Raw genomic sequence first — 27,382 nt, 5'->3', positions numbered from 1 at the left:
AACTGCTCTCCTGCTCCCTAAACTGCTCCAACCTCCCCTTTGAATCCCTGGAACTCTGCCCACCTCCTGAGGGCACTTTCCAGATTAAACCCTACAACAATGTCTGATCTACTCAGTGTGCTTCCATACTTCCTGTGTTGTGACACCGCAATCCCTGCATAATTTCAGAGTGTAATCTGGAAAGCGCCCTGGATTAGCCAATCAGGGCAAACACAAACCAGAACTTAGGGGTGGGGGTGGGGCAGGGATGAACACCAGCCAGAAAAACAACCCTGGGGTAGAGAAAAGGTCAAGGTTTCATCTACTCCATCAACGCAAGTGGTGAATGGACAGCCATTTTAAATATAAATCAAAATAAAGACCAAGCAAACCTACAACATGGAGTTTTTGGCCCCATTCTCCACAGAGGTCAAGGAGGATATTGTGGGGACTGTGTCAAAATGCTTTGCAGAAATCAAGGCACACTTTGTCCACAGCATCCCTGTCCTCTACCAAACTAGTAACTCTGTTAAAAGATGAGGAGAGATTACTCCAGTGTGACAAATTCATGCTGGCACCTACTAAACACCAGATTCTCTTTTTGCTGTGCTCACAGACAGACTGCTGACAACACTTGAAACATTCAGCAAAATCACTGAGTAACCTTTTCCTGGATTGTATCACTTCAAGCTGCAGATGTGTGATTTGTGCATCCCTCCCCACAGAAGATCCCTGCACATCGAAAAATAGCTCTGAAGGGAAAGGGTTAGACTGAACCAAGAGTGCACATCACCCTTAACCAATTGAGCAGTTTCCCCTGCATTTTATCACACCACCTGCCAACTCCTGGCAACCACAGAGCCATGTGGTTGTCTTTGGTAGAATTGGGAAGGGGTTGACCATTGCCATCTCCTGGTAGTATGAGATGATGCCTTTCAGCATCTTCCTATATCACTGCTGCCCGATATCGGTGTTTCCCATAGACTGGGAAATAGCGGGGATTTGAACCAGCAGCCTCTTGCTCCCTAGGCAAGTTACTTCCCCACTGTGCCTCTAATAGCCCATACCGATCCACAAAATAAAATTAATGAGGTGCTCCTTAAGCTTTTTCTCTGTTTGCACCCCTGAGTTGAACACTTGTTCCCAACATGCTATTTTTAAAAAAAAAAACTATTATGAGGGAGAGCATTTAAAAACCCTACCTTCCACTTGCAGCCTGAAGTGATACAGTCTATGTAGAGCTTTGCCACTTGATTGTGTGAGTATGAACCAGACTCCCATTTGTGGAGTTGGAGGAGCAGAAGACCTGGCTAGAGCAGAAGGAGCAACTCATGCTTCTCCTGAATTTCGGATTCTGCCTCTTTGTAAAGCTTGCCTTTGTGGATCTATAGCTCACACTCAATGCTACTTGAGACTGTCTTGCAAGCGTTCTGCCATGAAGTCCCTTTGCACCCACACCCAGAAATAAACGACAGCACACAGGAAATGGGTTGAAACTAGGGCCATCACTTTATTGACTCATTTTAGCAGAGAACTAGAGTGTAGCTGGGGGAAATCGCACCTGCCACCAATGGGGTGGGGCACTACATCCCCTCCTCGGACCTGCCATGGTGACCAAGGGGCTACACTATTTAGCGGCACCACTCCTAACATCCGCCAGATCAGAAATCCCTTCCAGTGCAACAGTGCAGAGTAGGCAAAAAACCAGCCACCTCCAGGCCAATCTGGGTGGATGGGGAAAATTCCTACTCGGCCCCAAATGGCGACCGGCTAATCCCACACTGTCACTTGAGGGGGGTGAGTGGATGCCGAGGTGTCCCTGCAGAAGGCCAAGAGAGGGCGGGGATCGCTTTCACTAGCGCACCCTCTGCCCCCCTGCTTGGCCTTACAGAATGGTTCACTGTGGGGTCCAGCCTTGTTTCTTGCACCCTGCCAGGACTGGACGTGACATTTGCACCCCGCACTGGATGCAGAGCCAGGGGAAGGGAGGGGGGTTGGGGACCCAGACTCGGAATCAAGAGATGGGACAGAGGGAACGGGTGCAAACCTGGGCTGCAACTTCAGTAACTAGTTTGAAGGGAGCTCTGTAAACTAAGGTGTGGATTCCACTCCTGGGGTGAAGTCGTTTCCCGGGAAACTATGCCCCCTCTTTGCAAAAGCCTCATGACCTTGAGTGTACACGAGGCTTTTGCAAACCTAGTCAAAAAGGGAATGGGCATCTGTTGTGGGGTTGCTCTCCTCAGCCTCTTCCTGCCTTCTCTAGGGCCCACCATTCCGCTCAGCCACCGGAGAGATTTGTCATTGTGTCAATGCATATTTACCCGGCCGAGGCAACCCTCAGCACTCGCGTTGATAACAGTGCATCAGAAGCAGGATGGGATCCTTTCTTAGATGTTGAAAGGGAAGCTCTTCTTTGCTGGTATAGCGGAGAGAGAAGAAAAAGGAAACAAATGTGAGCTACTTAAGTGGTGTTTTCTTCACGACCCTCTGTTTCAACTGCCTGGTTTTCATGTTGATTTATTTATCCGCCCCCCCAACAAGCCATTGCTCAAAACGTGATGGTTCTCTTCATAAGAAGATCTGGATTTACATCAGGGGACTGTATTTGTTATTGCAGGTGTGGCCAGCCTGAGGTTTTCTAGCTGTTGTTGAACTCCCATCAACTCATGCCACAATACAAGGTGGCTGGGGGTGATTGGAGGACAGCTTCTATCATCCCCAGCCAAGCTTTATGGCAGGGGGTGATGGGAGCTGTAGTCCTGAACAAGAGAAGCTGGGGATGATGGGAGTTGTAATCCAACAAGAGCTGGGAAGCGTCGGGCAATCTCTAGCCTCTCGGCTTCCTCTGTGCCATTTCTCTTGCTTTTGGATGTCTGCTCTGTAGAGAATCAGTTTGCTGCCCTGCCCCCTCTTAACACCACAACTCCACCCGGCCAGAGCCTAAATGCTGTGAATAGATAGCCCCACCCGCTGCCCCACAAAACCACACATTTATTTTATTTAGCATATTTAGCATGAGGGCTCAAGTGGCAGCTACAGCAAACAAGCAGCAGAAACATGAAACATGTGGAAAGAGACTACTATGGAAACATCTGTCAAGCTGGTCCAAGAGAAATCAAAGGGCAGCAGAGGGATCCAAAAGGCTGTACAAAAATTTAAAGAAACCATTTAAGAGAGAGGCAATTTAAAGTACAAAAATTTCACATACAAAACTTCTGGGGGACATTGCCCAAATAAAGTTGAAGGTCCCCAAATATAGTTCCAGGGGAAACAAGAAAAGGGAACGAAGGACAGACACAAGAATTGAAATAAAATAAGACAAAATGAGAAAGGAAATAATACTGGGTACAACCTTGGTTCATGAGTTAGCGAAGTCCTGTCCCACTCCTGAGAAAACAACTGGAAAAGCCTTGTGGGGTCCGGCAAGAGGAGGGAACGCCAAGCCTTGTGGGGTCCGGCAAGAGGAGGGAACGCCAAGCCTTGTGGGGTCCGGCAAGAGGAGGGAACGCCAAGCCTTGTGGGGTCCGGCAAGAGGAGGGAACGCCAAGCCTTGTGGGGTCCGGCAAGAGGAGGGAACGCCAAGCCTTGTGGGGTCCGGCAAGAGGAGGGAACGCCAAGCCTTGTGGGGTCCGGCAAGAGGAGGGAACGCCAAGCCTTGTGGGGTCCGGCAAGAGGAGGGAACGCCAAGCCTTGTGGGGTCCGGCAAGAGGAGGGAACGCCAAGCCTTGTGGGGTCCGGCAAGAGGAGGGAACGCCAAGCCTTGTGGGGTCCGGCAAGAGGAGGGAACGCCAAGCCTTGTGGGGTCCGGCAAGAGGAGGGAACGCCAAGCCTTGTGGGGTCCGGCAAGAGGAGGGAACGCCAAGCCTTGTGGGGTCCGGCAAGAGGAGGGAACGCCAAGCCTTGTGGGGTCCGGCAAGAGGAGGGAACGCCAAGCCTTGTGGGGTCCGGCAAGAGGAGGGAACGCCAAGCCTTGTGGGGTCCGGCAAGAGGAGGGAACGCCAAGCCTTGTGGGGTCCGGCAAGAGGAGGGAACGCCAAGCCTTGTGGGGTCCGGCAAGAGGAGGGAACGCCAAGCCTTGTGGGGTCCGGCAAGAGGAGGGAACGCCAAGCCTTGTGGGGTCCGGCAAGAGGAGGGAACGCCAAGCCTTGTGGGGTCCGGCAAGAGGAGGGAACGCCAAGCCTTGTGGGGTCCGGCAAGAGGAGGGAACGCCAAGCCTTGTGGGGTCCGGCAAGAGGAGGGAACGCCAAGCCTTGTGGGGTCCGGCAAGAGGAGGGAACGCCAAGCCTTGTGGGGTCCGGCAAGAGGAGGGAACGCCAAGCCTTGTGGGGTCCGGCAAGAGGAGGGAACGCCAAGCCTTGTGGGGTCCGGCAAGAGGAGGGAACGCCAAGCCTTGTGGGGTCCGGCAAGAGGAGGGAACGCCAAGCCTTGTGGGGTCCGGCAAGAGGAGGGAACGCCAAGCCTTGTGGGGTCCGGCAAGAGGAGGGAACGCCAAGCCTTGTGGGGTCCGGCAAGAGGAGGGAACGCCAAGCCTTGTGGGGTCCGGCAAGAGGAGGGAACGCCAAGCCTTGTGGGGTCCGGCAAGAGGAGGGAACGCCAAGCCTTGTGGGGTCCGGCAAGAGGAGGGAACGCCAAGCCTTGTGGGGTCCGGCAAGAGGAGGGAACGCCAAGCCTTGTGGGGTCCGGCAAGAGGAGGGAACGCCAAGCCTTGTGGGGTCCGGCAAGAGGAGGGAACGCCAAGCCTTGTGGGGTCCGGCAAGAGGAGGGAACGCCAAGCCTTGTGGGGTCCGGCAAGAGGAGGGAACGCCAAGCCTTGTGGGGTCCGGCAAGAGGAGGGAACGCCAAGCCTTGTGGGGTCCGGCAAGAGGAGGGAACGCCAAGCCTTGTGGGGTCCGGCAAGAGGAGGGAACGCCAAGCCTTGTGGGGTCCGGCAAGAGGAGGGAACGCCAAGCCTTGTGGGGTCCGGCAAGAGGAGGGAACGCCAAGCCTTGTGGGGTCCGGCAAGAGGAGGGAACGCCAAGCCTTGTGGGGTCCGGCAAGAGGAGGGAACGCCAAGCCTTGTGGGGTCCGGCAAGAGGAGGGAACGCCAAGCCTTGTGGGGTCCGGCAAGAGGAGGGAACGCCAAGCCTTGTGGGGTCCGGCAAGAGGAGGGAACGCCAAGCCTTGTGGGGTCCGGCAAGAGGAGGGAACGCCAAGCCTTGTGGGGTCCGGCAAGAGGAGGGAACGCCAAGCCTTGTGGGGTCCGGCAAGAGGAGGGAACGCCAAGCCTTGTGGGGTCCGGCAAGAGGAGGGAACGCCAAGCCTTGTGGGGTCCGGCAAGAGGAGGGAACGCCAAGCCTTGTGGGGTCCGGCAAGAGGAGGGAACGCCAAGCCTTGTGGGGTCCGGCAAGAGGAGGGAACGCCAAGCCTTGTGGGGTCCGGCAAGAGGAGGGAACGCCAAGCCTTGTGGGGTCCGGCAAGAGGAGGGAACGCCAAGCCTTGTGGGGTCCGGCAAGAGGAGGGAACGCCAAGCCTTGTGGGGTCCGGCAAGAGGAGGGAACGCCAAGCCTTGTGGGGTCCGGCAAGAGGAGGGAACGCCAAGCCTTGTGGGGTCCGGCAAGAGGAGGGAACGCCAAGCCTTGTGGGGTCCGGCAAGAGGAGGGAACGCCAAGCCTTGTGGGGTCCGGCAAGAGGAGGGAACGCCAAGCCTTGTGGGGTCCGGCAAGAGGAGGGAACGCCAAGCCTTGTGGGGTCCGGCAAGAGGAGGGAACGCCAAGCCTTGTGGGGTCCGGCAAGAGGAGGGAACGCCAAGCCTTGTGGGGTCCGGCAAGAGGAGGGAACGCCAAGCCTTGTGGGGTCCGGCAAGAGGAGGGAACGCCAAGCCTTGTGGGGTCCGGCAAGAGGAGGGAACGCCAAGCCTTGTGGGGTCCGGCAAGAGGAGGGAACGCCAAGCCTTGTGGGGTCCGGCAAGAGGAGGGAACGCCAAGCCTTGTGGGGTCCGGCAAGAGGAGGGAACGCCAAGCCTTGTGGGGTCCGGCAAGAGGAGGGAACGCCAAGCCTTGTGGGGTCCGGCAAGAGGAGGGAACGCCAAGCCTTGTGGGGTCCGGCAAGAGGAGGGAACGCCAAGCCTTGTGGGGTCCGGCAAGAGGAGGGAACGCCAAGCCTTGTGGGGTCCGGCAAGAGGAGGGAACGCCAAGCCTTGTGGGGTCCGGCAAGAGGAGGGAACGCCAAGCCTTGTGGGGTCCGGCAAGAGGAGGGAACGCCAAGCCTTGTGGGGTCCGGCAAGAGGAGGGAACGCCAAGCCTTGTGGGGTCCGGCAAGAGGAGGGAACGCCAAGCCTTGTGGGGTCCGGCAAGAGGAGGGAACGCCAAGCCTTGTGGGGTCCGGCAAGAGGAGGGAACGCCAAGCCTTGTGGGGTCCGGCAAGAGGAGGGAACGCCAAGCCTTGTGGGGTCCGGCAAGAGGAGGGAACGCCAAGCCTTGTGGGGTCCGGCAAGAGGAGGGAACGCCAAGCCTTGTGGGGTCCGGCAAGAGGAGGGAACGCCAAGCCTTGTGGGGTCCGGCAAGAGGAGGGAACGCCAAGCCTTGTGGGGTCCGGCAAGAGGAGGGAACGCCAAGCCTTGTGGGGTCCGGCAAGAGGAGGGAACGCCAAGCCTTGTGGGGTCCGGCAAGAGGAGGGAACGCCAAGCCTTGTGGGGTCCGGCAAGAGGAGGGAACGCCAAGCCTTGTGGGGTCCGGCAAGAGGAGGGAACGCCAAGCCTTGTGGGGTCCGGCAAGAGGAGGGAACGCCAAGCCTTGTGGGGTCCGGCAAGAGGAGGGAACGCCAAGCCTTGTGGGGTCCGGCAAGAGGAGGGAACGCCAAGCCTTGTGGGGTCCGGCAAGAGGAGGGAACGCCAAGCCTTGTGGGGTCCGGCAAGAGGAGGGAACGCCAAGCCTTGTGGGGTCCGGCAAGAGGAGGGAACGCCAAGCCTTGTGGGGTCCGGCAAGAGGAGGGAACGCCAAGCCTTGTGGGGTCCGGCAAGAGGAGGGAACGCCAAGCCTTGTGGGGTCCGGCAAGAGGAGGGAACGCCAAGCCTTGTGGGGTCCGGCAAGAGGAGGGAACGCCAAGCCTTGTGGGGTCCGGCAAGAGGAGGGAACGCCAAGCCTTGTGGGGTCCGGCAAGAGGAGGGAACGCCAAGCCTTGTGGGGTCCGGCAAGAGGAGGGAACGCCAAGCCTTGTGGGGTCCGGCAAGAGGAGGGAACGCCAAGCCTTGTGGGGTCCGGCAAGAGGAGGGAACGCCAAGCCTTGTGGGGTCCGGCAAGAGGAGGGAACGCCAAGCCTTGTGGGGTCCGGCAAGAGGAGGGAACGCCAAGCCTTGTGGGGTCCGGCAAGAGGAGGGAACGCCAAGCCTTGTGGGGTCCGGCAAGAGGAGGGAACGCCAAGCCTTGTGGGGTCCGGCAAGAGGAGGGAACGCCAAGCCTTGTGGGGTCCGGCAAGAGGAGGGAACGCCAAGCCTTGTGGGGTCCGGCAAGAGGAGGGAACGCCAAGCCTTGTGGGGTCCGGCAAGAGGAGGGAACGCCAAGCCTTGTGGGGTCCGGCAAGAGGAGGGAACGCCAAGCCTTGTGGGGTCCGGCAAGAGGAGGGAACGCCAAGCCTTGTGGGGTCCGGCAAGAGGAGGGAACGCCAAGCCTTGTGGGGTCCGGCAAGAGGAGGGAACGCCAAGCCTTGTGGGGTCCGGCAAGAGGAGGGAACGCCAAGCCTTGTGGGGTCCGGCAAGAGGAGGGAACGCCAAGCCTTGTGGGGTCCGGCAAGAGGAGGGAACGCCAAGCCTTGTGGGGTCCGGCAAGAGGAGGGAACGCCAAGCCTTGTGGGGTCCGGCAAGAGGAGGGAACGCCAAGCCTTGTGGGGTCCGGCAAGAGGAGGGAACGCCAAGCCTTGTGGGGTCCGGCAAGAGGAGGGAACGCCAAGCCTTGTGGGGTCCGGCAAGAGGAGGGAACGCCAAGCCTTGTGGGGTCCGGCAAGAGGAGGGAACGCCAAGCCTTGTGGGGTCCGGCAAGAGGAGGGAACGCCAAGCCTTGTGGGGTCCGGCAAGAGGAGGGAACGCCAAGCCTTGTGGGGTCCGGCAAGAGGAGGGAACGCCAAGCCTTGTGGGGTCCGGCAAGAGGAGGGAACGCCAAGCCTTGTGGGGTCCGGCAAGAGGAGGGAACGCCAAGCCTTGTGGGGTCCGGCAAGAGGAGGGAACGCCAAGCCTTGTGGGGTCCGGCAAGAGGAGGGAACGCCAAGCCTTGTGGGGTCCGGCAAGAGGAGGGAACGCCAAGCCTTGTGGGGTCCGGCAAGAGGAGGGAACGCCAAGCCTTGTGGGGTCCGGCAAGAGGAGGGAACGCCAAGCCTTGTGGGGTCCGGCAAGAGGAGGGAACGCCAAGCCTTGTGGGGTCCGGCAAGAGGAGGGAACGCCAAGCCTTGTGGGGTCCGGCAAGAGGAGGGAACGCCAAGCCTTGTGGGGTCCGGCAAGAGGAGGGAACGCCAAGCCTTGTGGGGTCCGGCAAGAGGAGGGAACGCCAAGCCTTGTGGGGTCCGGCAAGAGGAGGGAACGCCAAGCCTTGTGGGGTCCGGCAAGAGGAGGGAACGCCAAGCCTTGTGGGGTCCGGCAAGAGGAGGGAACGCCAAGCCTTGTGGGGTCCGGCAAGAGGAGGGAACGCCAAGCCTTGTGGGGTCCGGCAAGAGGAGGGAACGCCAAGCCTTGTGGGGTCCGGCAAGAGGAGGGAACGCCAAGCCTTGTGGGGTCCGGCAAGAGGAGGGAACGCCAAGCCTTGTGGGGTCCGGCAAGAGGAGGGAACGCCAAGCCTTGTGGGGTCCGGCAAGAGGAGGGAACGCCAAGCCTTGTGGGGTCCGGCAAGAGGAGGGAACGCCAAGCCTTGTGGGGTCCGGCAAGAGGAGGGAACGCCAAGCCTTGTGGGGTCCGGCAAGAGGAGGGAACGCCAAGCCTTGTGGGGTCCGGCAAGAGGAGGGAACGCCAAGCCTTGTGGGGTCCGGCAAGAGGAGGGAACGCCAAGCCTTGTGGGGTCCGGCAAGAGGAGGGAACGCCAAGCCTTGTGGGGTCCGGCAAGAGGAGGGAACGCCAAGCCTTGTGGGGTCCGGCAAGAGGAGGGAACGCCAAGCCTTGTGGGGTCCGGCAAGAGGAGGGAACGCCAAGCCTTGTGGGGTCCGGCAAGAGGAGGGAACGCCAAGCCTTGTGGGGTCCGGCAAGAGGAGGGAACGCCAAGCCTTGTGGGGTCCGGCAAGAGGAGGGAACGCCAAGCCTTGTGGGGTCCGGCAAGAGGAGGGAACGCCAAGCCTTGTGGGGTCCGGCAAGAGGAGGGAACGCCAAGCCTTGTGGGGTCCGGCAAGAGGAGGGAACGCCAAGCCTTGTGGGGTCCGGCAAGAGGAGGGAACGCCAAGCCTTGTGGGGTCCGGCAAGAGGAGGGAACGCCAAGCCTTGTGGGGTCCGGCAAGAGGAGGGAACGCCAAGCCTTGTGGGGTCCGGCAAGAGGAGGGAACGCCAAGCCTTGTGGGGTCCGGCAAGAGGAGGGAACGCCAAGCCTTGTGGGGTCCGGCAAGAGGAGGGAACGCCAAGCCTTGTGGGGTCCGGCAAGAGGAGGGGAACGCCAAGCCTTGTGGGGTCCGGCAAGAGGAGGGAACGCCAAGCCTTGTGGGGTCCGGCAAGAGGAGGGAACGCCAAGCCTTGTGGGGTCCGGCAAGAGGAGGGAACGCCAAGCCTTGTGGGGTCCGGCAAGAGGAGGGAACGCCAAGCCTTGTGGGGTCCGGCAAGAGGAGGGAACGCCAAGCCTTGTGGGGTCCGGCAAGAGGAGGGAACGCCAAGCCTTGTGGGGTCCGGCAAGAGGAGGGAACGCCAAGCCTTGTGGGGTCCGGCAAGAGGAGGGAACGCCAAGCCTTGTGGGGGTCCGGCAAGAGGAGGGAACGCCAAGCCTTGTGGGGTCCGGCAAGAGGAGGGAACGCCAAGCCTTGTGGGGTCCGGCAAGAGGAGGGAACGCCAAGCCTTGTGGGGTCCGGCAAGAGGAGGGAACGCCAAGCCTTGTGGGGTCCGGCAAGAGGAGGGAACGCCAAGCCTTGTGGGGTCCGGCAAGAGGAGGGAACGCCAAGCCTTGTGGGGTCCGGCAAGAGGAGGGAACGCCAAGCCTTGTGGGGTCCGGCAAGAGGAGGGAACGCCAAGCCTTGTGGGGTCCGGCAAGAGGAGGGAACGCCAAGCCTTGTGGGGTCCGGCAAGAGGAGGGAACGCCAAGCCTTGTGGGGTCCGGCAAGAGGAGGGAACGCCAAGCCTTGTGGGGTCCGGCAAGAGGAGGGAACGCCAAGCCTTGTGGGGTCCGGCAAGAGGAGGGAACGCCAAGCCTTGTGGGGTCCGGCAAGAGGAGGGAACGCCAAGCCTTGTGGGGTCCGGCAAGAGGAGGGAACGCCAAGCCTTGTGGGGTCCGGCAAGAGGAGGGAACGCCAAGCCTTGTGGGGTCCGGCAAGAGGAGGGAACGCCAAGCCTTGTGGGGTCCGGCAAGAGGAGGGAACGCCAAGCCTTGTGGGGTCCGGCAAGAGGAGGGAACGCCAAGCCTTGTGGGGTCCGGCAAGAGGAGGGAACGCCAAGCCTTGTGGGGTCCGGCAAGAGGAGGGAACGCCAAGCCTTGTGGGGTCCGGCAAGAGGAGGGAACGCCAAGCCTTGTGGGGTCCGGCAAGAGGAGGGAACGCCAAGCCTTGTGGGGTCCGGCAAGAGGAGGGAACGCCAAGCCTTGTGGGGTCCGGCAAGAGGAGGGAACGCCAAGCCTTGTGGGGTCCGGCAAGAGGAGGGAACGCCAAGCCTTGTGGGGTCCGGCAAGAGGAGGGAACGCCAAGCCTTGTGGGGTCCGGCAAGAGGAGGGAACGCCAAGCCTTGTGGGGTCCGGCAAGAGGAGGGAACGCCAAGCCTTGTGGGGTCCGGCAAGAGGAGGGAACGCCAAGCCTTGTGGGGTCCGGCAAGAGGAGGGAACGCCAAGCCTTGTGGGGTCCGGCAAGAGGAGGGAACGCCAAGCCTTGTGGGGTCCGGCAAGAGGAGGGAACGCCAAGCCTTGTGGGGTCCGGCAAGAGGAGGGAACGCCAAGCCTTGTGGGGTCCGCAAGAGGAGGGAACGCCAAGCCTTGTGGGGTCCGGCAAGAGGAGGGAACGCCAAGCCTTGTGGGGTCCGGCAAGAGGAGGGAACGCCAAGCCTTGTGGGGTCCGGCAAGAGGAGGGAACGCCAAGCCTTGTGGGGTCCGGCAAGAGGAGGGAACGCCAAGCCTTGTGGGGTCCGGCAAGAGGAGGGAACGCCAAGCCTTGTGGGGTCCGGCAAGAGGAGGGAACGCAAGCCTTGTGGGGTCCGGCAAGAGGAGGGAACGCCAAGCCTTGTGGGGTCCGGCAAGAGGAGGGAACGCCAAGCCTTGTGGGGTCCGGCAAGAGGAGGGAACGCCAAGCCTTGTGGGGTCCGGCAAGAGGAGGGAACGCCAAGCCTTGTGGGGTCCGGCAAGAGGAGGGAACGCCAAGCCTTGTGGGGTCCGGCAAGAGGAGGGAACGCCAAGCCTTGTGGGGTCCGGCAAGAGGAGGGAACGCCAAGCCTTGTGGGGTCCGGCAAGAGGAGGGAACGCCAAGCCTTGTGGGGTCCGGCAAGAGGAGGGAACGCCAAGCCTTGTGGGGTCCGGCAAGAGGAGGGAACGCCAAGCCTTGTGGGGTCCGGCAAGAGGAGGGAACGCCAAGCCTTGTGGGGTCCGGCAAGAGGAGGGAACGCCAAGCCTTGTGGGGTCCGGCAAGAGGAGGGAACGCCAAGCCTTGTGGGGTCCGGCAAGAGGAGGGAACGCCAAGCCTTGTGGGGTCCGGCAAGAGGAGGGAACGCCAAGCCTTGTGGGGTCCGGCAAGAGGAGGGAACGCCAAGCCTTGTGGGGTCCGGCAAGAGGAGGGAACGCCAAGCCTTGTGGGGTCCGGCAAGAGGAGGGAACGCCAAGCCTTGTGGGGTCCGGCAAGAGGAGGGAACGCCAAGCCTTGTGGGGTCCGGCAAGAGGAGGGAACGCCAAGCCTTGTGGGGTCCGGCAAGAGGAGGGAACGCCAAGCCTTGTGGGGTCCGGCAAGAGGAGGGAACGCCAAGCCTTGTGGGGTCCGGCAAGAGGAGGGAACGCCAAGCCTTGTGGGGTCCGGCAAGAGGAGGGAACGCCAAGCCTTGTGGGGTCCGGCAAGAGGAGGGAACGCCAAGCCTTGTGGGGTCCGGCAAGAGGAGGGAACGCCAAGCCTTGTGGGGTCCGGCAAGAGGAGGGAACGCCAAGCCTTGTGGGGTCCGGCAAGAGGAGGGAACGCCAAGCCTTGTGGGGTCCGGCAAGAGGAGGGAACGCCAAGCCTTGTGGGGTCCGGCAAGAGGAGGGAACGCCAAGCCTTGTGGGGTCCGGCAAGAGGAGGGAACGCCAAGCCTTGTGGGGTCCGGCAAGAGGAGGGAACGCCAAGCCTTGTGGGGTCCGGCAAGAGGAGGGAACGCCAAGCCTTGTGGGGTCCGGCAAGAGGAGGGAACGCCAAGCCTTGTGGGGTCCGGCAAGAGGAGGGAACGCCAAGCCTTGTGGGGTCCGGCAAGAGGAGGGAACGCCAAGCCTTGTGGGGTCCGGCAAGAGGAGGGAACGCCAAGCCTTGTGGGGTCCGGCAAGAGGAGGGAACGCCAAGCCTTGTGGGGTCCGGCAAGAGGAGGGAACGCCAAGCCTTGTGGGGTCCGGCAAGAGGAGGGAACGCCAAGCCTTGTGGGGTCCGGCAAGAGGAGGGAACGCCAAGCCTTGTGGGGTCCGGCAAGAGGAGGGAACGCCAAGCCTTGTGGGGTCCGGCAAGAGGAGGGAACGCCAAGCCTTGTGGGGTCCGGCAAGAGGAGGGAACGCCAAGCCTTGTGGGGTCCGGCAAGAGGAGGGAACGCCAAGCCTTGTGGGGTCCGGCAAGAGGAGGGAACGCCAAGCCTTGTGGGGTCCGGCAAGAGGAGGGAACGCCAAGCCTTGTGGGGTCCGGCAAGAGGAGGGAACGCCAAGCCTTGTGGGGTCCGGCAAGAGGAGGGAACGCCAAGCCTTGTGGGGTCCGGCAAGAGGAGGGAACGCCAAGCCTTGTGGGGTCCGGCAAGAGGAGGGAACGCCAAGCCTTGTGGGGTCCGGCAAGAGGAGGGAACGCCAAGCCTTGTGGGGTCCGGCAAGAGGAGGGAACGCCAAGCCTTGTGGGGTCCGGCAAGAGGAGGGAACGCCAAGCCTTGTGGGGTCCGGCAAGAGGAGGGAACGCCAAGCCTTGTGGGGTCCGGCAAGAGGAGGGAACGCCAAGCCTTGTGGGGTCCGGCAAGAGGAGGGAACGCCAAGCCTTGTGGGGTCCGGCAAGAGGAGGGAACGCCAAGCCTTGTGGGGTCCGGCAAGAGGAGGGAACGCCAAGCCTTGTGGGGTCCGGCAAGAGGAGGGAACGCCAAGCCTTGTGGGGTCCGGCAAGAGGAGGGAACGCCAAGCCTTGTGGGGTCCGGCAAGAGGAGGGAACGCCAAGCCTTGTGGGGTCCGGCAAGAGGAGGGAACGCCAAGCCTTGTGGGGTCCGGCAAGAGGAGGGAACGCCAAGCCTTGTGGGGTCCGGCAAGAGGAGGGAACGCCAAGCCTTGTGGGGTCCGGCAAGAGGAGGGAACAAACGGGCGAATGGCCCTCCAGGAATGGGTGGCAGTTTAATGTATGTTAAAACATTTACTTACCTAAAACAGCAGGATTCTGAATTTATGTCATGAACCTGAATTTTAACATCAAGTCATTTGGGAGGCAGGAGGAAAGAACCAACGGGCAGCCGGCCCTCCAGGAATGGGTGGCAGTTTAATATATGTTAAACATTTACTTACCTAAAACAGCAGGATTCTGAATTTACGTCGTGACCCTGAGTTTTAACATCAAATCATTTGGGGTAATAGCATCTTAAATTCAGATCAATGTGTTACTTTAATGGCCTTCCCTTATTCGCCCTTAGTTTCAACCTTCCTATTTTCATGTTGATTTCTTTATCCAGCCCCCTTATACAAGCTGTTGCCCAAACCCTGATGCTTTCTTTCACGATGCTTTTCACCATGGATTTGCATCAGGGGACTATATTTGTTATCACTGTGTTGGATTACAACTCCCACCATACTACAACTTCTACCATCCCCAGCCACCTGTTTTGATGGGGGTGATCATCTGTAGTCTCAACACAGCAGCTGGGGATGATGCGGGTTCTAGTCCAACAGCAGCTGCTGAGCTACAGGTGGGTCATCCCTAGCTTCTTGGCTAATTGCTGTGAATAGCTATCCCTCCCCACCCCTCTAGTGCTTCAAGTGGCAGCTATTGCAAGGATTCAGAAGCAAGATGAAAGTGTAATGTCTGTGCAAGCAGATCTCTATGGAAATCTCTCTTGAGCACGTCTTGGGAGAAACCAAGAGGTAGTAGAGGGATCCGATGGGCTGTACACAACCCTGCGTTGTTTTAACCAAGAGTCTTTTCAATATGAAATATATAAATATTTTTAAAATAAAGCATAAGCATCAACTTTAAAATATTTGTAACTTCTAATATAACTTCTGTGTAATCTAACTTCTGACTTTTCAGGGCTCTTACAAGGACCCTTCCATTCCAAACATGCATGATTCCCTTTTGATCAACAAGACATGCAATACTCCTGCAAGGTTTTGTAGCTGAGGATGATGGGAATTCTAGTCCCAAAACATCTGGGGACCCAATTTTAAGAACCCTTGGCTTCTGGAATTTATATCTGCCCTTACTGCCGGGACCTCCAAATATGCAATTCTTCTATCCTCACAATAGTCCTGTAAAGTAGGTCAGGCTGAAGAGAATGACTGGAAATAGAAGTTGGACTACAACTCCCATCATACCTGACTGTTAAGAACCTAACAGCCCTGCTGGATCAGACCCAAGGCCTATCTAATCCAGCATGCTGTTTCCCCATAGGGGCTCACTGGATGCCTCTGGGAAGCCAACAGACAAGAGATTCTCAAACTTGGTCCCAGATGTTGTTGGGCTGCAACTCCCATCAAAGGAAGGGATTCAATCAGAAAAATAAATCCATGCATCACTGGTCCCTCTTTACCAATTATTGACATTAAAAAAGTGTTCACAAGTATATGTGCGAGTGTACCTCTATACTATCTATATCTGTACTTGGGATGGTTGTGTGTGCCTCTGCAGACATCTCTCCCGTGGGAAATTATTCTCAAGGCTTAGCTTAAATCTGCTTCCTCATAACTGCAGTCAACTTGGGGGGCAAATAGAATCAGTCTGGGTGTCGGGGGGGCGGGACTTGCAGATCCCTTGCAGACTCAATGTGACGATCACAGCAGAATCTTTGCATTTTAGAGTGGGAAGGCTCCTTGGAGATCATCGTTATCTGGCTTCTGTCTGAAAACCATCAGCAAAGAGGAGCCCAGGACTCCATGAGGTGACCTTGGCAACCCTTCTCCCATTTGGGAAAGCATTCCTACTGCCTAGCCTAAACCTGCATTCTCGTATTGGCAGCGTTCAGTGCTGCGCTCAGTAGCAACAGAGAGGAAGTACGCTCCTTTTTCAACACCTTTGATATCTGTGGACTGCTGTCTTTTCCTATGTAGCTCTCTGACAGTCTGGCCTCTGGAGGTGGTAGGAGTCAGACTTACCTCTCCATCTTCTGGGAAGACAAATTCAAGAGGTTCTTCAACACTGTGAAATAGAGAAAGATTTTTTATGCTTTGCTAATCTCTTAGGAGCTACTCAATGGCACAGCAGGGAAATGACATGACTGCCAGAGGTTGCTGGTTCAAATCCCTGGTGGTATGTTTCCCAGACTATGGGGAACACCTATATGGGGCAGCAGCAGGAAGGTGCTGAAAGGCATCATCTCGTACTGCATGGGAGATGGTAATGGTAAACCACTCCTGGTCACTAGGAGTCGATACCGACTCGACGGCACAGTCTACCTTTACCTTTGATCTCTTAGGATTTGCTACAATCTCCATATACACAGAGGAGTGCTAGACAAGGCAGGGGAGTTTTATGAAAGCAAGTAGTTTTAAGAAAATAAAGTTTAGCAATTAGCTACTTAACTTGACTCAATTAGCAGCTACCCCAGCTAACTGAGCAAAGAGACACCTTTTTAAGTGCTGATGCTCTGATATTTATATACCGATGGCATTTGTAAGGTAAAGTGTGCCGTCAAGTCAGTTTTGACTCCTGGCGCCCACAGAGCCCTGTGGTTTTCTTTGGGTTGACCACTGCAGGGGGCAAGCAACAGGTCCCATCCAACCCCAGCACAGCATCCCTCCAGTGGCTGTTGCTGGCTTCTGTCTTAGGGTTCTTTTTCGATTGTGAGCCCTTTGGGACAGGGATCCATCTTTATTTTTATTTCTCTGTGTAAATCGCTTGGGGAACTTCTGTTGAAAAGCAGTATATGAATATCCATTGTCATTTGGTGAGGCTTGATGTTTAGCAAATTTGAGACGGCTTTTGTATGTTTTCTTTATCTGAAAAATAGATTGGTGGGAGTGTTCTGAGCCCGATCTATACTGTCTGTAAATACTCTTCAATTGTTTACTTAGTGTCCTACAGCATGAGTCAAACCAATGATTAGTTGCTCTCTTACAATGAGCATATGAAGACTGTAACTTGCTCAGACATGCGAACTTTTGTATAAGAGCATCTTCTCATACTCTGGATATCAATCAGGCTGCACTCTAACGAGCAGTGGAAAAACCTGAATTGCGTGTGAACTGCTCCCCAATAACTTGTAGGGACTTCAGGATAAATCTGGCCAACATGTGAATGCAGCACCTCCATTCCAGAGGAGGTGTGTGTTAAAGGGCTTTAAAAGCCTCATGTGAAAAACCTCCTGGAATCAAACTTGACTGAATTTGTTCAAGAATTCTGAGAAAACAAACATAGGCTCACCCTGCATGGTTGAAAGTCTCCTTTGCTAATCTGCAGCGAGGAGGCCATTTTAATAATTAGTGTTTCTGGTGTGTTCTAGGCATTAAAAGTAGCACAAATATATAGTACTCAATGTCTATCACTATATACTGTGAAGTGTGCGTGTGTGTATTCAGTGAAATGTATTTCCAGGCAGCATACTTATTTTGAAATATCAGACTTAATCCTTGGGGGCCTGGGATGTGTGGAGGCCCTGGACTTTGAGGGGCTGGGGGCCCATTTTAAAATCTCATCTCTGGGCCCATTCCAACCTTGCTATGCCCCTGGTGGTCACTACACAAAACTTTCTGCACAACACCTGCACAGAAGAAACTTCCATGTAGAAAATGTGTCTCTTGTAAATTGACCCTGAATTTTCCATCCATGACTGGGATATCTGAGAGTTAGAGTCAATAATAAAAGAACAGCACACTGCTTGTGACAGGAAGGGGCAAATGACAATGATTTCTTAGTCTGGCAGGGGCTGGTTTTGGCCCTGCCAGAACTTGGCTGTCTGCTCCTGTTGCAAATGCAAATTCCTCTGTCTCGTGTGGCAAACTAATGTATCCTCCTCCCTCCTGGTGCCAAAGTAAGCACTAGTGTGGTGAATGCACATATACCCCATCATGAGCCAACAGTCATCACAAGACAAAGGCTGGCAGGAATCATTCACTGGTTTATAGACACACACACACCCCACCACCTTCTTCTTCCCCTATTTTGCTAGTGGCTATTTGGGCAGGTGATCCTCTAGGACAAAGTCACGGTTTTGTTTTTTGTTTTTTTAAAGCATGAGATGAGACCGAAAATGAAACTTGGAATCCTCACATAACTCCTGACTGCTGTTCTAAGTCTTTTACAGAGATGGCTCATGTTTTCAGGTTTTGATCAACAACCATGTCTAGATGGTACAGTGTTCTACTCTAGATGGTACAGTGTTCCTTTTAACAGGCATTTCCAGATATTGTTGACTACAAGTCCCATCATCCCTGTTTGGACAGGAGTGCAATTTCAGTGCTTGCCCTAGGCACTATTTCCCCTAGATATGCCCCTAGTTCTAGGCCCCTGATTGTCTTGGTTGCCCTCTTCTGCACCTTTTCCAGTTCGACAATGTCCTTCTTAAAAGACGGTGACCAGAACTGTGCGCAGTACTCCAAATCTGGCCACACCATAGATTTGTATAAGGGCATTATAATACTAACATTTTTATTTTCTGTCCCCTTCCTTATGGTCCCTAGCACAGAATTGGCCTTTTTTCACAGCTGTCGCACACTGAGGACACTTTCAATGAGCTGTCCACCATGACCTCAAGCTCTCTCTCCTGGTCAGCCACTGACAGCTCAGACCCCATCAGTGTATATGTCAAGTTGGGGTTTTTAAAATACCAATATGCATCACTTTACATTTGCTTACATTGAACCACATTTGACATTTTGACACCCACTCACCCAGTTTGGAGAGATCCTTTTGGAGCTCTTCACAATCTGTTTTGCATTTCACTACACTAAATAGTTGAGTGTCATCTGAAAATTTGGCCACTTAGCTGCTTACCCCAATTTCTAAATCATTTATGAACAAGTTGAATAACACTGGTCCCAGTACAGATCTCTGGGGGACCCCACTTCACACTTCCCTCCATTGTGAAAACTGCCCATTTATTCCTGCCTTCTGTTACCAGACCACATATGAACCTGTTCTCATTCAGCAAGGCCTATTCTTCTATTTGTTTAACAATTTTGTCCTTAAGTATGCTTTCCATCAATTTACCTGGCACAGAAGTTAAGCTAAGCAGCCTGTAGTTTCAGAGCCTGATTGTAGGGAGAAATTATGTATTTTTGCTAGGACCAAAGACTCTCTTTATACCTTGAATCTCAAGACAGGATAAATACTCAATGGGTGGGGTGTATTTGAACATAGAGGGACTGTATTTCAGGATCTCTATGGAACTCCTAATGCCCTCTCCTCCCTCCAATAAAGCAAGCCACAAAGGGAGGGGCTGATTTGGATGACGTTTGTAGTGTGCAGGAGGGGTATAATGCTTCCCCTCAAATCCATAGCCCTAATGCTAATTGCTACCAGAATTTGTTAGCTGTTGAAGGGGAAATACCCATAAGCTTTCCTTTCCGTGATGAATACTGAGATCTAAGCTGGTAATTGGCACAAGAGCAGAAGACTGGATCCCCATCCCTCTGCACCCTGGCCCCTATCCATATCCACACATCCTGCAGCTACAGAGAGGTGGGCTGGTCATGTGGTAGCAAGCATGACTTGTCCCCTTAGCTAAGCAGGGTCCACCCTAGTTGCATATGAATGGGAGACTTGATGTGTGAGCACTGCAAGATATTCCCCTCAGGGGATGAAGCTGCTCTGGGAAGAGCAGAAGGTTTCAAGTTCCCTCCCTGGCTTCTCCAAGATAGGGCTGAGAGAGAGTCCTGCCTGCAACCTTGGAGAAGCCACTGCCAGTCTGTGTAGACCATAGTGAGAGAGATGGATCTATGGTCTGACTCAGTATATGGCAGCTTCTTCTGTTCCTACATTAAAAAAAGAAAAGAAAATGATGCTGGGAGTTCTAGTCACTATTGCACTGTTTTGCTAAAATGGAAATAAAAGTGGGGAAATAATGAAGACACTGGCTAAATAAGAGACAATCGAGCACTAATCATCCACCATGATGACTAGACGAGCAACAAAATTGGCTGAACTACCAGAAGTCCACAGCAACAACTACAATGTCAAATATTTCTATATCACTTTTCAACAAGAGCAACAAGGGTTTTAAAGGAACCCTTGCTAACTTGGCAAGGAGGCACCTTTTACCGTGGTGATTCTCTTTATTTAGCAGGGGGAGAGTAACAGGCCCTATTCACCCCCCGCACAGTACTTCCAGTGACTGTTGCTGGTGTGTGTCTTATGTTTCTTTTTAGAATGTGAGCCCTTTGGGGACAGGGAGCCATCTTATTTGTTTGTTATTTCTCTTTGTAAACCACCCTGAGCCATTTTTGGAAGGGCAGTATAGAAATTGAATTATTATTATTGTTATTATTATTATTATTACATAGAAAAAAGGAAAAAGATGGTTGCCTTTCCCCAAAAGGCTCAAAATCTTTAAAAAAAAATCTTAACACAACAACAATATATGGCTTGTTCACAGAATAGTCTGAATCTAGGTTTAATGTGGGTTACCAGCATTAGTGTGATTGCATGAACCCATGTCAAGGTGGGAATCTCAGGTTAACACCTTGGTTCACACAATCACTTCAATGCTGGTAACCCACATTAAACCTAGCTTCAAATGACTGTGTAAACCAGGCCATAGTGGTTTACTACTATGGAGGGGTGTTATGCTGGAATTGGATAGGAAGAATTGCTCCACCCACTGCTCAATATGACCAAGTCACCTCTTGAAAAGGTGGTGCCTCTTTCCTCAGTTAGCAGGTGCAGCAACATACTAGGGATGTGCACAAACCAAGATGTGCAGAGGCCATGTGTGTGCTTCTTGTGCTGCTGCACCGCTGCGCCAGGGCGACTGGGGGGAGCGCCATCGCAGTAGGAAGCAGCATGGAGAGGTGGAGGAATAGGCAGACACCTGCTCTCTCCTCCCTTTTAAAGGGGCCAAAACGGTGCTGTGAATCTGTGCACAGATCTTGATTCATCCACATCCCTACAGGTAGGGATGGGCCTGGAACGGTCCGGACCTTGGCGTTCCGGTTCAGGTGGGGGGGTAGCTTTAAGAGCGGCGGGAGGGCTTACTTACCCCTCCCGACTCTTTCCCGCTCTGGCGCCGTAATGTTACGAGTAATTGGGGTGGCAGGATACCTCCCTGCCGCCCCTTCCCCGCTGTTGCTGTAAAACTCCCAGGAGTCCTTTGCGCGCGTGCACGTCACAGAGACGTGAAGCGCGCGCACAATGTGCGTGTGTGCACGCAAAGGACTCCTGGGAGTTTTACAGCAACAGCGGGGAAGGGGCGGCAGGGAGGTATCCTGCCGCCCCAATTACTACTAAACTTACGGCGCCAGAGCGGGAAAGAGGCGGGAGGAGTAAGTAAGCCCTCCCACCGCTCTTAAAGCTACCCCCACCCCAGTTCCAGACCGCAGTTTGGCGGTTCCGTGCACATCCCTACCTACAAGATACCTCCATTTTAAAAGATTAAACCTCAAAGGGAGGAGCAGGTGAGCAACCCCAACCCAAGAAGCTCCCTACACCTTGCCCTGGTGTGGACAGAACATAGTGGGATAAACCAGTGCAAGGACCGCTAGGTATAGGGCCCTAGTCTTGTCTCCCCGTGCCATTCCTTGCATAAGCTAACGCAAACTCGCATGAAAAAAACCTCCCAGCTAGAGATAGCCCTAATCAGAAAAGCCCTTGTTTCCGAGGAGAAAATCGGCCTCGCTTCTCCCTCAGAAAAGCTGTGCAGGCTGACAGGAGAACCCCCAAATAAGCTGTGGGAGATTCCTGCTTGGTTCCTAGTGTCCAGTCATGGCCTAGAGAAGTACCACATTTCTGACATGTAAATGAAGTTTCACTTCAGTCCCTTTACATTGTACCCTAACTACGGTGGATGTCTGCAGATAAAGCATTGAGCTAAGGCATTCTTCTTATCCCCCCTCCCATCTCTCTGTTGCTATTGTTTTACAATGCAACTGTCAGGATTTCTAGGCAAGAACATATCTTTGGATGGGTCTAAGAGCAGTGTCCAGAGCATCCTTAGGGATGTAGCAATGTGCAGGAAGTAGTGCAGAGCCCACCATCTCCATGGGGATATCCTAATTTTCAACACAATCAAAGACGCATGGATTCTCCACATTCCATTGTGATCTGGGTAAGTGCCAGTTTCTGCATCATAGGTACTGTATTCACTAGCCCTGTACAGGTCTTATATAAGCATGGATGCTGTACCCAGCTACAGCATTCTCCAGTAGCACACCTCATCCTCACACTGACGTGTTCTTTAGCCCACACAATCTGTGACTATAGTATTTGAATGTTGTACTCATGGATAGTGTGGGGATGGAGTGTGGACGTGAGGGACAGAGCATATTCTAGAGCAGGGATTCTCAACGTTGGGTCTCCAGATGTTATTGGACTTCAACTCCCATAATCCCCAGGCCCAGTGGCCTTTGGCTGGGGATTATGGGAGTTGAAGTCCAATAACATCTGGGGACCCAATGTTGAGAATCTCTGCTCTAGAGGATGCTGTACTTGGTTTCAGTACATCTAGCACTGAAACCAGTACTAGTATTGAAACCAGTACATCTTGGTTTCAGCATCTACGGTTGATGTAACACCTGAACAGGACTACTGCACAGGGTTTATCTGAGCCAGGCCGTGCAATCCCTGTCTGGGACCAAAATGAGCAGGTGTGGGGAAGAGATGCTCTGGAGGCCCATGGGAGTTGCAGGGAGGGAAGGAGAATTGTGTGGAGTGTCTCTTGTTTCAATCTGCAAATCAACCCTATAGGGTAGGTAAGTCCCTCTGGCAGATGGGAAGCCTGAGGCCCTGGGGTTTTCCTGATAGAGGCAGCATCCAGTGGGGGCTGTCAGACTGCTAGTGCAGCCTCTTGGCCCTGTGCTACTCCAGTCTCCACGTTATGAAGAGGGCCTTGGTAAAAAGGAACGGGATGTTTTCTAGCCTCTCTTAATCTTAATACAGAGAGAGAGAGATTGACCTCTTTTCTTGGAACAATGGGTAAGTGTCTGCTGCCTATTCTTCTCTTTATGAAGATCTTTGTCTGAAGTTTAGAATTTGTGTGCACACTTCTTTCAGTTTGGGATTGGTCAAGATTAAGATTATGGAGTATGGAGAAGGCAAAGAGGACAGTGCAATATAGACAGTGCCATATATTTCTATGGCAGGGTAAAGTGTGCCGTCAAGTCAATTTTGACTCCTGGCGCCCACAGAGCCCTGTGGTTTTCTTTGGGTTTACCATTGCAGGGGGCAAGCAACAGGCCCCATCCAACCCAGGCACAGCATCCCTCCAGTGGCTGTTGCTGGTGTCTGCCTTAGGTTTCTTTTTCGATTGTGAGCCCTTTGGGGACAGGGATCCATCTTTATTTTTATTTCTCTTTGTAAATCGCTTTGGGAACTGCTGTTGAAAAGCAATATATGAATATCCATCGTCGTATTTTTACATGATTATTATTATCCTCACAACCATCAGAGATGTAGTTTGGGCTGAGAGACAAGCATGTGGGCCCACAGTCACACACAGTGGCTTTCATGGCTGAGTGGGGGATTCAAACTCACGCCTCCCTGAGTCATACGCCAGTTGTCTTGTGGTAAACAGACACAACACAATCAGCACACCAAATGTGGGGTTTTACATTTCACAATTTTGTGTTTAATTCTGCTTTTCCAAGGTCAGTTTGCAGAAAAGAGGACATAAACGTGTGTCTTGATGGGCTGCTCCTGTTCCTCAATGCTAACATTCATGCTATGATGATTCTGAACAGGCTGAGATTAATTTTAAAAATCAAAGTAACAAAAAAGGGAAATTCTTACTGAATCAGGAGTCAGTTTTACAGTGAATCTGTAAATTAAGTATGGGAGAGGAGGAGGTGTCACAACAATAATGGGCTATAACTGCTGGGTAATTAACTGTATCTGCATTTCTAAGCAGATTAAAAGTTCAGCTCTCATTTGCCAATGAGGCTGCTGGGAGAATTATTTGGAGAATGTTTTCCAAATATTTTAATGCTCAGTAGGAATTACTCACAATTTCCTATTCCCACCCCCAGCCCCCGTGAGAATATACTGAGAAAACAGAATATTTAGGGCATATTCACCTCAAGCCTACCTTGGCACACAAATTGAGAGGCAGGCACAGGGAACCAAGGAGACACACAGGAATTCAAAAATGAAAACACAAAGCCAGGCAGTGAGTGATACTGAGTCCTTCTAGCCTGGTACATCAGTTAGGCAAGTCCTTCCTTTTCTGCTCCTGGGACACTGACTGGAGATGCTCCCCTCTGCCCCTGTCCTCCTGGGATTCTGGGGGGTGAGGGGGAAGAGCCCCCCTGCCCTTACTGACCAGCCCCCCCTGCTCACGGGGCCCATTCACTGCTACTGAGCATTGCGATCTGGCCCTTGTCTTCCACACAGCTGCAGGGACCAGGCCTTCCTGCACCCCCCTCCACACACTCGACTTCTGCAGCACTTTCCCCAAATCCAGTCCCAGGACCGCCTGCTAGCTGCCACCTCCTTCCAGTTTGCTGCATTTCAGTCAACTTTGTGCAAGATTTTTAAAATGTATTTTACTTAAATGGCAGAGAGACATTAAGAGAGGCTAAAAATCTATCAGGAAAACCCCAGGGCCTCAGGCTTCCCATCTGCCGGAGGAGACTTGCCTACCCTATAGGGCTGATTTGCAGATTGAAACAAGAGACACTCCACACGATTCTCCTTCCCTCCCTGCAACTCCCCACGGGCCTCAGGGGCATCTCTTCCCCACACCTGCTCATTTGGCTCCCAGACTGGGATTGCACGGCCTGGCTCAGATGAGCCCCACACCACCTACCCCAGTGACAGCTGGTTTAACTTTGGGGCCTACCTCCCCTGGGCCTCAGGGGCCATCTTGGAGCACTTGCTGGGGGAAAGAGCCCCAAATGCTCTCAGCATAGAACAGAGCCATGGGGAGAAGGCAAGCCTCCTTTCCCCAATCTTTGGAGAGATTCCTTGGAAGAGACCAGGAACGCAGCATCACAGCCCAGCAGTGCTTGCCCCACAACCCAAACACAGCAGAGTTTTCCATGTTTTCCCCACAGAATTCAGAGACACAAATAGCACCTACTTTCTCTAAGACGGACCCAGCTTCTTCCCAAAGCCCTCTCTGTAACTAGGAGAGCTACTAGGACCGGCTGACCAGGAGTCTGGATGACTCATCTGGAAGTCCCTGCTTTGGATCTGGCCTCAGGAGACTTCAGGCAAACCCCGAATGCCTCAGTTATCCCATCTGTGATATGGAACCAACAAGACTCGCCTACCTTACAGGACTGTAGTATGGATCAGGAGACACAGCTATCAGGATCCTCCATTGCTTGCTTTGCCTTCATTCTTTTCCGATTCCCACTCCTTCTCCTGGGCACTTTTACTTTGGCACAGGCCCAGCTCAGGGAAGGCTGCTAGGCCAAGTGGAGACCAGGCCTAAAAAGAGGAGAGGAAGACAGTTTGGACAAGGACCAGAGAACTCCTGCAGAAAGGAACAACAGGAAAAGACCAAGGCCCCAGGAGATAAGCCAGCAGAGCCTGGATGCTGGACAGACAGAGACTCAAACATTAGGAAACACAGCTAAACATGCTCTTGTAGCAAGGGCCATCTAGACTCAGCAGGGCTTAAATAGGGGCCTGCAGGTCTCCACCCTGTAGCTGGTCTCTCCAGCCCTTATTGGGTGCAGCTGGTTCAGGCTCTACTGTTCAAGAATCCAGACCTTTCTTGATTATGCCCTCATCACAGTCAGCTGTTTCCTTGCAGGATCCTGCATTCTCTTTGTGCAGCTTGACCTTCCTCCAGGTAGACAGAAGAAAAGACATAGGAACATAGAACATAGGAAACTGCCATATACTGAGTCAGACCATTGGTCTATCTAGCTCAGTAATGTCTTCACAGACTGGCAGTGGCTTCTGCAAGGTTGCAGGCAGGACTCTCTCTCAGCCCTATCTTGGAGAAGCCAGGGAGGGAACTTGAAACCTTCTGCTCTTCCCAGAGCGGCTTCATCCCCTGAGGGGAATATCTTGCAGGGTTCACACATCAAGTCTCCCATTCATATGCAACCAGGGCCGACCCTGCTTAGCTAAAGGGACAAGTCATGCTTGCCTCCACAAGACCAGCTCTCCTCTTGTGCCCCGAAATCTTTCACGTCCTGCTTTGGTATCTCTATTTCTTTTGACATAAAGAAAAAGCAGATCATCCAGATGTGTAAGCACTTAACCCACAGTCCCCTCTCATGCAGGGAGGAGGGACCATGCTATCTCATCACTCTTTCCAGTCACACTCACGATCCACAATTATTACAAAGGTTGATATGTCATTTTTAACTAAAAGGAGTTAACGTTGCAAAAGGAATGAGAAGAGAGTTCCCTGTCCCAGAGGGGCTCACGGTCCAAGCAGCAGCTCCAGAGAGACGCCAGCAGTAGCCTCAGAAGGATGCTATGCTGAGTTGATTAGGGGGCAGTTGCTCCCTGCCCCCCCTACCCCGAAATATAAGCGAGACACCACTTTAAACAATGTTTTGCTCAGTTAGCAGGGAGGGAAGCCAAGCTGTGTGTCACAAGAAGGCCCGAAGATGTTTCCGTGTCCCAAAAGGAACTGCGACTTCGTCCAAAGGTCCCTCTTGGCCCAGGGAGCAGGGCCGTTTCCCAAACTGTGTGGCACAAGAGGAGGACCCCCCCCCAAAGGTTCCCTGTTCCCAAGGGCCACATGATTGGAAAAAAGACACAAGGGAGGCCCTGGAAAGGGCGCTGTGCCGTGCTGAAGAGGGACAACTGCTCTCCCCCTGCTCAAAAGAAGAGTCTCTACTTTAAAAAGTGCCTCTCTTGGCCCAGTGGACCAAGGTCTAGCTAACAGCCGGATAAAGGAAATTCTACAGAAACCCCCTACGTCTCCTCCAAAGGGAACAGAGGGAAGCCAGGGTTGCCCTTGAAACTCCTCGCCACTTGATGAAATGGTTTACAGCACAGAAGAGAAGCCCCTTACCCTCCATCATGATCTTTATCCTGCACCTGGCACGATGCTGAAGGCGCCCAGGAGAGAAAGGCCTGCTGGTGTCCTTGAAGCCCTTAACTGCATCATCTGGAGATCAACCTTTCTGCTAATCCCGGCAGAGGAAAGCAGAGGCGAGAAGGAAGCAGCTCCTCTCCCAGCTCCTCTCTCTCACTCAGTGATGGGAACGGCTCCAGGAATGGCAGAAATCAACCCCTTTTGCTCCCACCAGAAATTTCTGAGCAGTTGAGTCAGTTGAGAGAAGGCAGTTGGTAATATCACAGAGAGTGATGTCACAAAGAGCAAACAGGGTTCAACAAAAAATCAGCGAGTCACAGTTATAGACCACTTCTCAAAAGAACTGACCACCCACAGGTTTAAAATAGAAATAAAAATATGTGTTATTGAATTCAAAAGAGAGGCTTGACTTGTATTTAAAGAAACACACATGACATTTCCACATGACACAGATCACGCAAGATGTTTCACGTGTCTGGCCACTAATACAGCATTACTGTCTATAGTCTGATTCAGACATTATGCGGTACGAGTGTACAGATGTCTGTACACCTGTTCACTTGTTTGTGTGAATGGCTGTGCCTGTGTTTATTTTAAAAGTGAACCTGGATATAGGCCAAGATATAGGCCAGAGAACAATTTGTTATGGGGCAGCTAACAAATAAAGTTTGTTTGTTTGTTGTTATTATTAGTAGTAGTGGTATTTCCTTCAAATCTGTTTCCTATTATGGTACAGATAGGAAGTGTGCTTCTGTACTGCACTCAGCATAACATGTGAAT

The 27,382-nt window shown here is 53.8% G+C and overlaps 1 long non-coding RNA gene across 3 annotated transcripts; it reads right to left on the bottom strand.

The window, feature by feature from the left end:
* Positions 1–1,465: 1,465 nt before the first annotated feature.
* On the bottom strand, positions 1,466–26,857 carry LOC128346779 (uncharacterized). Of its 3 annotated transcripts, XR_008317190.1 has the most exons (4): positions 26,579–26,857; positions 24,870–25,029; positions 15,524–15,648; positions 1,466–2,395 (listed from the first exon to the last, which is right to left on the bottom strand). It is a non-coding gene; the product is annotated as an uncharacterized LOC128346779 (long non-coding RNA). The 3 variants fall into 3 exon arrangements; XR_008317189.1 differs by lacking the exons at positions 1,466–2,395; positions 26,579–26,857 and adding an exon at positions 25,314–25,594 and having other exon boundaries at positions 15,606–15,648; XR_008317188.1 differs by lacking the exons at positions 1,466–2,395; positions 26,579–26,857 and having other exon boundaries at positions 15,606–15,648; positions 24,870–25,303.
* Between the last annotated feature and the right edge of the window lie 525 nt (positions 26,858–27,382).

The sequence above is a fragment of the Hemicordylus capensis genome, chromosome 2 (assembly GCF_027244095.1).
Source record: "Hemicordylus capensis ecotype Gifberg chromosome 2, rHemCap1.1.pri, whole genome shotgun sequence".
Taxonomy (NCBI): domain Eukaryota; kingdom Metazoa; phylum Chordata; class Lepidosauria; order Squamata; family Cordylidae; genus Hemicordylus; species Hemicordylus capensis.
The sequence above is the reverse complement of the archived record's forward strand: the minus strand, read 5'-3'. Positions and strand labels throughout refer to the sequence as shown.